This window comes from Humulus lupulus, chromosome X (assembly GCF_963169125.1).
Source record: "Humulus lupulus chromosome X, drHumLupu1.1, whole genome shotgun sequence".
NCBI classification, from domain to species: Eukaryota; Viridiplantae; Streptophyta; class Magnoliopsida; order Rosales; family Cannabaceae; genus Humulus; species Humulus lupulus.
The window spans coordinates 240,761,112-240,771,962 of NC_084802.1; positions in this window are offsets into that span (position 1 = coordinate 240,761,112).

Genomic DNA, 10,851 nt, shown 5'->3' on the forward strand with positions numbered 1-10,851 from the left:
GCGCGCCTTCAAATCCTGACGCACCAACTTCAAAGGGGTTGCAGCTCAGCAAGAACAGAGCCGTGGCCCTACCCCTCAAACCCAGAAAATCACCCTGTTTCTACCTCAAAAATCAATCCAATTATACCCAAAATCAAGCTAGCAATTCCAGATAATCATCACAAAGGTTTTAGCCTAGTCTCAACATCAAAACCTATCAAAACCAGCCCCCAAAACTCAGCCTAACAATCAAAACCCAATTCAAACTTAGCTAACATGCAAACTCCAATATACAACCTTAAAACCAGATGCAAAATTGACACAATTCAACATATTAAGAGCTTACCTTGATGAGTTATGCTTCTGTTCAAATTCTCTAAGTTCCAAGCTTTAATCTCCCCAAAATCCCAACTGAATTCCCTTAGCTTCAGGCTAACTTCACCAAGATTTTCCTTAAGCTTCCAAAGGAGAGAAAACCACTTCAAGAGAGAGAGAGAGAGAAGGAGTGGGTCAGTTTCTAAGAGTTCTATGTAATTCTATGTTTTGCTTTATTCAACTTAAGTCTATAGGGTTACCTCAAGGCTCAGGGTACCGGAAACGTCCCCAAGGGCAAAATGGTAAATTTCCCCAATATTCCCTCCTAGACATTCTAACCTCAAATATATCTCTGAATATTTATTTTCATAACCCAATAACCCCATAGTACATCTAATACCCAAAATACCCCTCGACTCGCCCCGAGTCGGATTCTCAACCCTGTTGTGACTTTCTGGCTAACCGCTCCCAAGATTGTCTCGGATCGTGCTACATAGAAATATATCGCATGCATATCATATTTATCACATTTATGCCCTCAATGGGCTAAAATAACAAACACACCCCTAATATCCAAACGGGGCCCACATGCATATTTGATTCAACTAAACATGCATTTCTATCACATATTCACAGAAATTCACACATTAACATATTAAATCATTTATTGCCTTCTAGGCACGCTAATCAAGGTCCTAAGCCCTATTAGAAAATTTGGGTCGTTACATATTAGATCTGGATCTATCTTATAATGTGTTTTATTTAATATTTACATACATATATTGATTCTAGCTCGACATTAAAAGAAATTTTTTGCAATGCACATTCCGCTGCACACTCTGATTTGGAATAACCATATGTTGTGTGGGTTTCTTGTATATTATATATATATATATTCATATGTATGATTGAATTTAGGTTTCTTCTTTAAATTTATTATTGAACGATGAATCGTTAATTATATGGTGATGTGGATGCTAAAAAATTCCATGCTTGCGACAGGTCCAAAACACTCACATTTGGGTCTCTACCGCAGAAAGGGCCTCGCGCAGCTGGGCATGCCTCGCCCTGGCCAGCGCCCTGCCCAGGCCAGCGCCTCGCAGAGTTGGGCATGCCTCGTCTAGGCCAGTGCCTCACACAGCTAGGCACGCCTCGCCTAGGCCAGCATCTCGCGCGCCAAAAGGCCTCGCCCAGATGCGTCTCGCGCACGTGAACCCATGGCCTCACGCCTCGCACAGCCCCGGCCAACGCCTCACGAAGGCGTCTCGTATGCCTAGGGGGCCTCGCCTAGGCGCGTCTTGTGTGGGCATTCTCATGGCCTCGCGCCTCGCACAGCTGCGGACACCGCCTCGCGAAGGCTCCTCGTACGCCTAGGGGGCCTCGCGCCTCGCTCAGCTGCAGCCACCGCCTCGCGAAGGCATCTCGCGCGCCTAGGGGGTCTCGCCCAGGTGCGTTTCGTGTGGACATTCTTGGGGCCTCGCACCTCGCACAGCTACGGCCTCCATCTCGCGATGGCATCTCATGCGCCTAGGGGGCCTTGCAAATGAAAGCTGCATAGAAGAGTGGGCCTACAAACCAAGAAGAGTCAGGGTACGGATACAGATACTCATGCCAGATAAATAGTGGGAGTACTAGGAGAGGGGACATGGCCTGTATGTCTCTGATCAGATGTCAGAGTTAACACCACCTCCACCTGCGCCACTACGCCTGGTGCCACACCTCTAATATTCGTACGAATTGAGTAGTGGAGATATCCTCATGGGATCTTGCCATGTACTAGAGCCGACACCACTACACCTGATACCACTCTCCTGACACCGTACTTGCGTACTATCTGGTCCCCTAGACCACAATGTGTCAGGGGCCATTAGAGCCCACTATAAAAGGAATTCCACTTCCACTTGGAAGGGGGTTGGAAAAAATGCTGTAGCACTACACCATAAGAAATACAAATTCAGTTCACCAATTTCTTTCTGCAACTGTTCTTTGAGTTTCCCATTAGATCTTTGAAGTTTTTTTTCATTTGATAATCTCTACAATTCTATTTTTCTAACTTAACTTGGTTGACGAGTTCTCACCATCAACAGTATGGCGCCGTCTGTGGGAAGAATAGATTGCAAGTCACTGTTCTTCCGTCGATTCTGATAGGAAAAATTATCGCGACGTTCGAACTGAGAGAGCCTCGCGAGGTGGAAGTCCATCTTGACGGAGATCAGGCAAAAGCCTCAATGAGGGATCCTCCTCCACCTGCAAACATGGAGGCCCCAAGGGAGCCTGAGGTTCCCAGAGACAAAAGGGAGGCCTCATCCTCGGCGGTCCCACTTGAGGAGATCGCCCAAGGTCGGCGGCTGCCCCAGCAAGGGGTGTCGATGAGTTCTTGCCTCCAAGGCCGTCGCAGGTGCCAAACCCCGGTCGGTAGGATCCAGGCCCGTTAAAGCACCGGGCTGACAAGCACCCTCGGGTCCACTCCGTCAGCTCGAGTTTGAAGTCTTAATTCTACAAAGATGAGATACGAGAACTTCACCACAAGAATCAGAGGCTAGAAACCACCCTGGAAAACATGCATGAGGTGCTAAATGGGCTATTGCAAGGAAGATCAAACGTGACACTCCCTAAGCGGAAAGAGGGAGACCAGAGGGGGGGGGGGGGGGGGGGGGTAGAAACCACCGTCCTAGTAGCTGACGGAAAGACCCAACTTTCCACTAGTAACACCCCCTAGACGAAGCAGTACGAACGTCCCGGACCACCGAAACAGCCCCAGAAGCCAGAACCGAAGGCCAATGCTGCCCCTCGTAACGATGATGAGATCATCTCAAGGAGAACACCCTCAGATTTACGAGAAGAACTTAACAAAATGAGGGCGGGTAAAAGGACCACACCCCCTATGGTGCCCCGGGAAGGCAAAGGGAAGGGGGATCCTAACCCATCCGCTCTAAGAGACTCCCTACGCAAGATGAAGCAAGATCTGGACACCGAAATGAAGAGCCTACAAAGCAAAATCATCACCTCCTCCGGAGGTCAAGCCTTTGAGGATGAGTTCGTTCATGAGTCGCCCTTCATCAAGGAGATCCAAGCCATCTAGCTCCTGGCCAACTTCATGGAGCCCCATATGAACCCCTACGAAGGAAGCACATATCTGAAATACCATCTGGATGCATTTAACGACCTGATGAAGCTGAGGAGAATTAGTAGTGGGGCCAGATGTCATTGCTTCGCTGTCACATTGAAAGGACCTGCATACAAATGGTTCAAAAGACTTAGACAGGGGTCCATCAGATCTTGGCAATAGTTTTCTAATGAATTCCTCCAGCAGCACCACGCCGTGCGGGACTACACGATGCCAGGCACCAGCCTCGCCAATGTGAAGCAAGGAGAAAATGAGAGTCTAAAGAGCTACATTCACAAATTCAATATGGAGGCAGCTAAAGTAGGGAGCTTGACCCGCAGAGAGCTGAAAATGGCCATCACAGCTAGAGTGCACCCAGAAAGCAAGTTATGGGATAACATGCTTAAGAGGGAGGTCATGGACTTGGATGATTTCTACGAGTGGGCGCAAAAGTATATTCACATAGAAGATGGTCACGAGAACCTCAAGGCCGGAAAAGACCAGAATTCACTGAAGCCCTCAATCCGGGGGAGCCAAGGAAATGCAAAGAAAAAGAGGGTCTATGAGGGGGCAAGAGATGATCGACCCCGGAAGCATCAGCGCTCTAACGAGCGCAGACAAGGCCCCTACACCTTTTATCCTGACCTCACCCATGCGAGAGAGCATATTTTCATTACAAACGAAGACTAGGTCCCTTTTAGAAGGCCCCCGCCAATGAAAAAAGATCGGTCTAAAAGAGACCCCAGCAAGTATTGCCAGTATCACAAAGATATAGGCCACACAACTGCGGAATGCAACCATTTGAAGGTGGAAATTGAGGAGCTCATCTGCAGAGGGCATTTGGGCAGATATGTGCGCATGGAGAACCATAGGACAGAAGAACGAGCATCCTCACCGCGGGCGCGAGAGGTAGCCCCAGAAGTGCAAGGAGAGGTCAGGACCATCTTTGGAGGACCAGGATTCGGGGGAGAATCAAGGAAGGGGCGAGACAGATATGCCAGGGAGGCTAGACAAAGTCCACCACCGTCCATCCTAAGTTTGGAGCAGCGCCCCCCGAAGAGTTTTAAGGGCGAAAATGACTCAATAACCTTCACCGAAGAAGACGCTCGGGGTGTGCACTTCCCCCACAATGACCCCCTAGTGTTGACTATCTAGCTTGCTAACATGAGGGTGCATCGGGTCTTGGTGGATAACGGAAGCTCTGTTGACATCTTGTATGGCCCAGCGCTAGAGAAGATGGGACTAAGCCTCCGCCACCTAAAGCCTTGCACTACTTCTTTGTATGGATTTACGAGAGATTCGATACAGCCCCTGGGGGCAATCGAGTTAGCCCTTACTATGGGAGAGCATCCCAGACAAACCACCATAATGGCAAACTTCGTTGTGGTAGATTGTGCCTCAGCCTTCAACGCGGTATTAGGGAGACCTTCCCTAAGAGAATTGAAGGCGATAACTTCTGTATACCATTTAGCTATGGAATTCCCAACTCCCAGGGGAATAGCATGCATGAAAGGAGAGCAGAAGGAAGCGAGGGAATGCTATAACACATCCCTCCGCACAGCCACAAAGCTGACAACACTTATGGCGATGGTTGTGCATGAAGGCGCGAACCCAAGCGAGTTGGACCCACGAGTCACAGAAGAGCCCAGAGCTGAACCGGTAGAGGAATTGGAGGAAATAACGATCATGAATAAGCCATTGAGGAAGTTGAAGGTAGGAAAAATCCTTGCCGATGACATGAAGGAGAAACTAGTAGAGTTCTTAAAAGCAAACCTCGACGTATTTTCCTGGAGTCACGAGGATATGGTGGGGATAGACCCAGCGGTCATGTGCCACCATCTGAGCATCGACTCGAAAGCAAGGCGGTGAGGCAGAAAAGGAGAGCACTAGACCCAGAGAGATACGCGGCCCTAAAAGAGGAGGTTGACATGCTGAAGGCGAACGTGTTCATTTGAGAGGCATTTTACCCACTATGGGTGTCAAACCCAGTGCTGGTCCCGAAGCCCAACGGAAAATGGAGGACTTGTGTGGATTTTACCTGCCTCAACAAGGCCTGCCCTAAGGACAGCTTCCCGTTTCCTAGGATAGACTAGTTGGTAGACGCCACAGCAGGACACGAGCTACTTTGCTTCATGCACTACAAGAAAAAACAGTATTCATAACACTTAAAAACCGCTAACCGGACTATTGATAACACTTCTGAAAATGCTAGCATAGCCCCTGTTATTAAAAGTCTAGTGTTTTCTATAACAGTATTTGAATGTTATGTTCGGTGTTATCTTAAACTATTCAATAACACATTTTTAGGTGCTATAATTTTCAAATAATAACATTTAGATAGAGTTTTTGGTTATAAATTTGAAGTTTAATCTTATACTTTTTTCATAACGCTTTTCAACTGTTACATTTGATTATGTTGATAACATTTTTAGTTTGTTATATTATATAAACCATAACGATTTTTTACGCTTATAATATGTTTTTAAATCATAACATATAGTAATAAAATTTTAAATTTTATTTTGATAAGTATACTTATATGGTTTTTTTTTAATTAAAAGATTTTCATTATTGTATTTTGATAAAAAAAAATTCAAAATTAATCATAAAATGTAATTCTCAATAGATTGATAAACCATCAGTATTACATTAAACAATAACTAATTCAAACCATGAATGTGTCTACTTCATGAGATCTTAGTTCTAACTTAAGTTTGAAAGCATAACATAATAAAGTTTTATAATCTTGAACAATTTTTACTTCAAAAATGAAAAATAGAAACATTACAAGACACACAAAAGTAAACCAAACTTGCTCCATCCTTCAATTCATAATCCTTTGTGCACTTGTCTTTGTTGTGAGTCCATTTGCTTAGCTACAACAAAATTTAAATAATTAATGCTTCAACTTAAAGTTATTGTACGCCCTGGTTTTCACGCGGGCTGTTTAGCAGAACGAGCCTCGGACTAAACATGATTTAGTCCGAGGCTCCCACAGGCCAGAGGCTCTATTTCCAGGATCGGCCCTTTCTAGCTCGAGGGGGTCCTGTTTCCAGCTCGCTCTTGTTGCACCAGGAGCTGGGAATAGCATCCGGCGACCACGGACGGATAAGCTCGGGTTATGGATTGCTCCGGTAGCAAGCTTCTCAGGAAGCTCTGACCCTATGGGAAGTCAACACGCAAGATAAACGTGCATATTCCTGCCATCACGTGTCTGATATCCCCCTGACTTCTCGGACACGCAGCAGGAACGTGCGTATTCAGACACCCAAGGACGAGTTGGGCCGTGCGGCCCATTATCTCCTTCCATACTGATTAGACCACACTTGTGTGTCAGGTTTAGGAATTAATCATGAATATCACAGACTTGATATGACAAATGGTAAGGTCACGGGATGACCTCCCTACCAACTTCCAGGTGCCTTCTCCTATAAATATGGAGACCCTGGGAGTTGATAGGGGTTCGAAAAAATAGTCTTTGAAGAACTATACACTTTGTAAACCAATTACCCAGAGAATATCAATAATATTGACTAGTGGAGTAGAAGGATTTTAACCTTCGAACCACTTAAAAACGTGTCTGGAGTCACCTAGTTCTTTCCACAAAGATTTCATATCTGTGACGGTTCTACTTTTAGTACTAATCTCTTTCTCTTCTTCTCTTAATTATCTGTTGTCGAAGAACCGCGTCAACAGTTATAGTAAACTAAAAGAGTACATAAAAAAAGTTAATTACCTAATTATAACTTTATCAGGTGACCATGCAATTATATATTATAACTTTATTTTGCATCTAACTTGTGTTTAATATAAGAAAATAAAACCTAATAAGTACCAAGAATTTGAATAAATGTTTATGACAAACAAAAGTCAGTTGTCATCGAGACAGTACCTGAGGCCTGAGGCATCAGACTGTAAAGAGGCCTCAATAACAGCATCATTGTATTCAGTAATAGGAGAAATTATTGGCTAGGTCTGGGGTGGAGTAAAGAATGGTACACTACACTCTTCTCGAGGTGGGAATTCAACTCCAGCAGCCTGAGATATATATTTATACATAGATTACTTAGAATACTTTATTATAAAAGTGAGTTAAGAAATCAAAATAGGCTCCTTTCCAAATACTGTAGTAGCACATTAGCTATAAAAAATCTAAACAGAAAAAGGAACACATAGAATACAACCCATCCAAACACAGACGCAAAACATTCATCATAACTTAAGCATCAAGGACAACACTAAGGGATTCAACTTCAGCATATATATACCTTGTAGGCTAGTATAACCATGTATAACTAACATTCACATTCATCTGCAACCCATGCAATTGCATATCTCACATAAAGCAGAAAGCAAAAAAAAAAAAGGTTGATCATATGATATTTACACTTTAATCAACTTAAATAAGCTTTTGCCCAAATGCCTTGGCTGACGAAGTAATTAACAAGAGAAAATTGTGTATCAAGCTTAACATGCTAAAATAACATTTAATAAACTAACAACCTTCAGTTCATTATATGCTGCATAGTATTGAGGATATCTCCCCTGAGGTCCCCCGAAGGCTTCTTGCCATGTGTCAATTAGGATTAGTATCTTTTCCCTCACATTCAAGTCTGGCTGCAGAATTTAAACAATTGCATCGGACAAGTTAGATTTACTAGGAATGCATAGGAGAGATTCACAGTGAAAGGACAAGTTAAAATGGCATAGGAGTTCAATATCTTCCCCAATTTAGTTGAAGCAACTACTTATGAGCAAATAAAAAGAAAAGGCCAGTTAAGCAGTGGCTGGACAAATTTAAATATATGTAGGCAGCGAATGAAAATAATATGAAGTAACTCAATTTCTTAATTGAATGAAGGTGAAATAAAATGCTCAACACCTTGAATTTGATCCAGACTAAGTGTTTCTAAGTTATAATATAGTGGCCAAAGTTATAAATAAAAAGTACAAGAATCTATACACACATGTTAATGAAATTAACACATGCCTACAACCAAAAAAGGTCAAAAGGCCACTGGAAGTACAGGAAGCATTGTGCCAGTATTACTGAATGTGTTTTTATTAATTGTTGTACATAGTATTACTCACTATTATAAATATGCCTTAGTTTCTTGATCTTGTACTAGTTACCTGTTGGTGTCTATAGCCCTTGTTCTAACCCCAACTTTAAAGCCAACTTTAAAGCTAGATATAAGCCATAGAGAGGCCTTTAGTGCTGCTGCAAAGAATGTGAGACACCATTCAGGATTCCTTAATTATAATATACTTAATAAGCTAGCTATAACAAATAAAAACACTTAGTGACACTATAATAAATAAGAGTTCAAGCAAATGTTTTGCAACTGTTAATGAGACAAGAAAACAACAACAAAACAAAATCCTGAACACCAGGATGTGTCTCATGCATGAACTCAAACAATTTGTTCACAACAGTTTTTAGGAACTTCCAGTGAGCTCTTAGAAACCTCGGGTACTGTCCAACAACATATCTGCAGAAAGAGAGGAGGATTATGTACAAGATTTCAAAAAAGTACTGGTCGTATACCTCCAACCATGTTTCTCATAGTTCTCAAATTTACTCAAATTTACACATGTGACTATCATTGATCAGAATAAACATTTTTTTGTAGTCAAAACAGAAATGCCAAGTAAACTATTATCACAACTAGGGAGGTGGGACATAGACAATATCTCGAGAAGTAAATGATGAGTTTATAGTTGAATCAGAAAGTATAAGCAGTGACCACAAATAGAAAATGAGTAGAAATAACATTTATAAGGTAAGTTAAAAATGTACCTGTTCTTCCATCATCGAACCAGATATAGACTCTATTGCCCAACATAATGTGTTTAAGTTGTTCCAATTCCAATCCTCGCCACTTAATTGTTTGCTTAGCTTCTTTAGCATCTGCATCATACAAGAAGATTAGACAGCATAAGATAGAAATTATAATGAAAATAATATATAACACAATCAAATGACACATTTTCTCTGCAAGTGTCTGACAAGATAGAAACAAGGTGTTCCATTATAATTATACATGCAGAAAATAATTTCAATTGAATGGCCAATAAAAGAAATTCCCCACTAATATATCAAAAGTGCAAGACTTAGTGAGGTGCCAAGTTTCTATTGCTTCTGTGTTGAGCCCAGTCTGTGAGCAGGTGGAGGAATCGCATCAGCACCTTTTCTTTGATTGCTGGTTTTCCCAGCAAGTTTGGGCTCTGCTCAAAGGGTGGCTGGGTTCTGGTATTTGGCCTCTTCAGTATGTTGGCTGGAAAGAGTGGTTAGATAGGAAGCCTAAGAGTTTTCTACACAGCTTTTCTATTGCTGTTTTGGCTACTGCGGTTTATGGTGTGTGGTTTAATAGGAACTCTTGCATTTTTTCTGTCTGTTCCTATACTCCTTTGTATATAGTGAGGTTGATTAAGCAGGCTGTGAAGTATAGATTGAATGGTAGGCTGAGTCAAAAAGTCCTAAGGCAGAATTGTTCTCTAGCTGCTCTTATTAAATGTCTATAATCTGTTAGCCTTTTGAGTTGGTTTTGAACTGGTTGTATTTGTTTGTTTTGGTGCAATATATTCCTTTTTTCATCAAAAAATAAATAAAAAAACTTGACACATGATTTTTAACAACTTCAATTAGTGCCTGAACAAATCAATATATGGGAATGAGCATACATAAGATGCAAAAATAATTATAAAAATATGACTCATTGAGATTCATCCATACTTATTAAGATATATAGTAGGGATTTTGATTCCAAACAAGAACAAACAGTGATTATTTAAGAAAAATGCTCAACCTGAAGCTAAGAACACACATGTATGTATATATAAATCATCCAACTAATCCCCAACAACCCATAAATCATTTACTTGTATTAAAGCTGTTTGTTGAAGTAAGAACTAAATAAATTGATAAGATAAGTATATTTGTTCAAGTAAAACTGAAATAACCCCAAAAAAATCAAACACCAACTCTAATGAATGAAAGCCAAGGAAGAAAGAGCTTACCCCACAGCTCAACAACATTTTCCAATTTCTAAAAACAGAATATGAAATAGAGTTGAATAGAGAGAAGTTAGGGCAAGAGATTGAAATAAAATAGAAAGATTTAGATTTTACCCAAAATTGCAGAAAAAAAAGATGAGAGACTTAGATTTCTAAGAGAAAAATCTAAAATGACAGAGAGTAATCTATATTCTGTTTAAAAAAAAAAAACAGTTTCATAGCTTAAGTTGCTGTTTATTTTCAAATAAAGGGAAACTAAAAAAAAAAAAAATAACTGGTAAAAAAATATAGTGGAATGGTTATATTTACAGCCTCTAGAGACAAAGTATTGACCTGAGTTTCTCCACTGGAAGACAGCCCAAAATCAATTTTGCATACAGAATTAGCTAGCATATATGGAGTTAACAGTGTTCATAGAACAGCAAACAAGTGGC